This window comes from Pteropus vampyrus, unplaced genomic scaffold (assembly GCF_000151845.1).
Source record: "Pteropus vampyrus isolate Shadow unplaced genomic scaffold, Pvam_2.0 Scaffold15, whole genome shotgun sequence".
Lineage (NCBI taxonomy): Eukaryota > Metazoa > Chordata > Mammalia > Chiroptera > Pteropodidae > Pteropus > Pteropus vampyrus.
Window position 1 is genome coordinate 7,835,212 of NW_011888796.1, and position 3,425 is coordinate 7,838,636.

Consider the following 3,425-nt stretch of genomic DNA (forward strand, 5'->3'; position numbering starts at 1 on the left):
CTGATCTCATTATCCTTCCTCTTAACTCAATTTTCCTATTTCGTGACATTCTTATATCGAGATACAGGCTCAAAAGATTTGGATTCTCCTTTAAAGTTTCCAAAATTTAAGCAGTCGCTGTGTTCTATATAGTCTACCTTTGTAAAGCCTTTCAAATTGACTCCTCACTTAAATTTCTATACTTTCTGCTTATCTCAGGTTCTCATTACCTTTCCTTAGGACTATTGCGAAAGCCTTCCAAAGAACAGCCCAGTTTTCTCCCATTCTATATGCTCATGGCCAAGCACAGCTCTAATGATGCTCCAAAATCTTTGCAATTCCTTCTTGCTTGGGGAATCTAAGTTCTAACTTCTCATCCCACACCAAAAGCTCTCTGCATGATGGGTCCAATCTACTTTCCACTCCTTTATATTTGCCTATAAGCCAACCAAACTACTTGAACATTTCAAATATATTGTATCATATATTTAATCCTTACAACATATAATAGTATTATTTTGCCCATTTTACAAATAAAGAAACTGAGTCTTTGGAAAATTTAGGTTAGTCATCCAAAGTCTTATGATTAGTAAGTAGCATTGAGAAAATTTAAATCTGAACTCCCCAAATAAATCCTATGCTTTCTTCCTTACCTGCCTTCATTCCTGTATTTTCCTTAGAAAGAGTAAGCCAATTCTGCAATGTCTTCTCCACATACATTTGCACATCAAAATCTTACTCATCCTCGAAAATACACATCAAATGCCACTTCTTCCTTGAGGTTTTTCCTGATTTCCTCAACTGGTGGTACTTTGTCCTTCATCTTAATGGCCACACACTAATACATGCCTGGCATTAGTGTTTGGTGAGCTTGTTTAGTCTCATCCTCATCACAGGGGCTGTGGGTTTTTAAGGACAGTGGCCATAGCTTAGTCATATTTTTATCCCCTGCACTGAACACAAATCTGGGCATGTTCTAGATGTTCAATGAATTGTCCAATAAATAATGAAGAAAAATGCAACACTAGCATTGGCAAAATAATGGCAGAAATTCCCTACAGTGTAGTCCCTGTGTCTTCACTGGAAATCATGGTCTTCTTTCCAGCAGCTAAGACATTAAACATGACACGAAGGAGGAGAGGGTGTCTTACCGAAAGACTGACTTCTGACATTAATTGCCTGATTTCTGTGGTTTGTACATCTGAATAACATAGATGTTTTCTTAGATGACCAGTACACATAGTTGCTGACCAACTGATTCTTTTTCCTTAAGTCAGAGGTGAGTTATCACCAATTCTTGTTTTGTGCAAGAAATCATGTAGGGATGTTGGCAACAAAATGGACTCTTTTCTAAGTCCATGAAAGCAACAATAACCAATTATGTTGTCTACTTCATACCTTCACAGTAGTGTCTCACAGGTACCTTGAACTGTGTTTATCAGTAATGAAACCTGGGGTTTCATAACATTAAAAAGCAGTCAAAATGATATGATCCAGTTATTCCACTCCAGATGAAATATATAAAAGTACAGGTCCATACAAAAACTTAAGCAGCATTATTCATAATAGCCAAAAAGTGGAAATAACCCATTAACTGATGAATGGATAAACAAAAGTGGTATATATCTATAATTGAGTACTATTCAACAATAAAAAGGAATGAAACAATGATACATACTACAACATGGATGAACTATGAAAATATTATGCTAGGTAAAAGAAGCCAGTCACAAAAGACCATATATTATATAATACATTTATATGAAATGTCTAGAATTAGGCAAATCTAAAGACACAGAAAGTAGATTAGTGGTTGCCAAGGGCTGGAGAGGAAAAAAATAGGGGAAAATGGGAAGTGACTGTTAATGGGTATGGAGATTCTTTTTGGAGTGATGAAAAAGTTCTAAAATTGTGATGATGACTGCATAATTTGTGAATATACTAAAATCCATTGAATTGTATACTTCAAGTGAATGAATTGTATGGTATGTGAATTATATCTCAATATAATTATTTTATATTGTTATTTTAGTGCTTTTTTTTTTTTTAGGCGAGGCAACCCTTGTTTGATCTCACTGATCGCAAGGACCTTGTCAGTTTACAATCCCATATTTCTTTACTTTTTAAATTTTTTTACACCTACAGCACCTGGTCTTCCTAGGTGGTCTCCCATCCAAGTACTAACCAGGCCCGACCCTGCTTAGCTTCTGAGATCAGGTGGGATCGGGCTTGTTCAGGGTGGCATGGCCATAGACTAAAGCTGTTATTTTAAAAAGCAGTCAAATGACATCAAGGATTCTTACAAGATGAAGAAATAAGCTAGTCAATGGTTACATAAGCCGCTAAAAATTCTTTTTGAAAGAGGAAATTCAACATTTGAATAGGTACCTATCAAACTTTCTCTTTCTTAAAACATATTTTAAGAAAGCAAGAGAGATTAAAAGAAAAAGATATTTAGTTCTTTGCTCAGTCCCCTGTACATTTTATTTTAATCGAAGATTATACTTTGGTTAGGTCAGTCAGGAAATACTTTTTCAAAAATAGCTTTACTCTTCCATATCTCCAAAAGGCAAAAATAAATATTTTATAATTTGGATAATGGGGAACTTTTATTTTTAGGTTTACTATTATTTTTAGAAGGCATTTAACTCAAATGAGCATTTTTACCCAGTTAGATATATGTGTTTTAACACAAACGGGTTTAAACTTATCTAAGCCCGTTTAACAACATGGAGACTATTTTTAAAAAAGCAGCTGTAGTGTTAATGACTATTATGCACTCCTGGCCAGCTGAGACTTGACAGAACACTAGACCACAGAAACCCTATAAGTGAATAACATGGGAAACAGCATATCAATAGGAAAAATATCAGTTATCTGCCAAAACACACAGATTTGGGTTTGACCACACAGAGAGGAGTAGGAACGCCGTCAGGATTTCTGACAAGCTGAATGAACCTTGGACACAGAGACAGTAATAAAGATATTATATTCTCCAGAGCAGATGAGAGGGGCTAGCTTAAATCATATCTCTTACTTTGGTTACTTTCCAGCTCTGCAGAAGTGGAAAGTGGGGCCTGGGAATATTGATTCCATGAGAGTGAGATGGACTTTGGCTCTCGTACTGGGCTCCCTGTGCTCTTAAAAGCCAAAGTATAGGAAAGGGGTTGGATGGTTTTGGCAGGGACCATTCATTTGCTTCAGAGATGTTATGAGCCTGGAAAGCCTGGAGAACCCTGCTGACGGATGTGCACTAAGCAGAGTGGCTTGGTCCTGCTCTGCCATCCTGAGGATGGTGCATGTGGCCACTTGAGTTTCTCCTAACAACCTTATTTATACTCCAGTCCCACTGAAGTTCTCATCATTTCCAAACATATTTCATTTGATACGCCTGTGTTTTGGTACATACTAATCCTTTGAGTCAGAGTTTGTCTCTTCTTCATCTA

The 3,425-nt window shown here is 36.6% G+C and overlaps 1 pseudogene; it reads right to left on the reverse strand.

Moving 5' to 3' along the window:
• Window positions 1-2,115: 2,115 nt before the first annotated feature.
• On the reverse strand, window positions 2,116-2,234 carry LOC111735914 (annotated as a pseudogene).
• Between the last annotated feature and the right edge of the window lie 1,191 nt (window positions 2,235-3,425).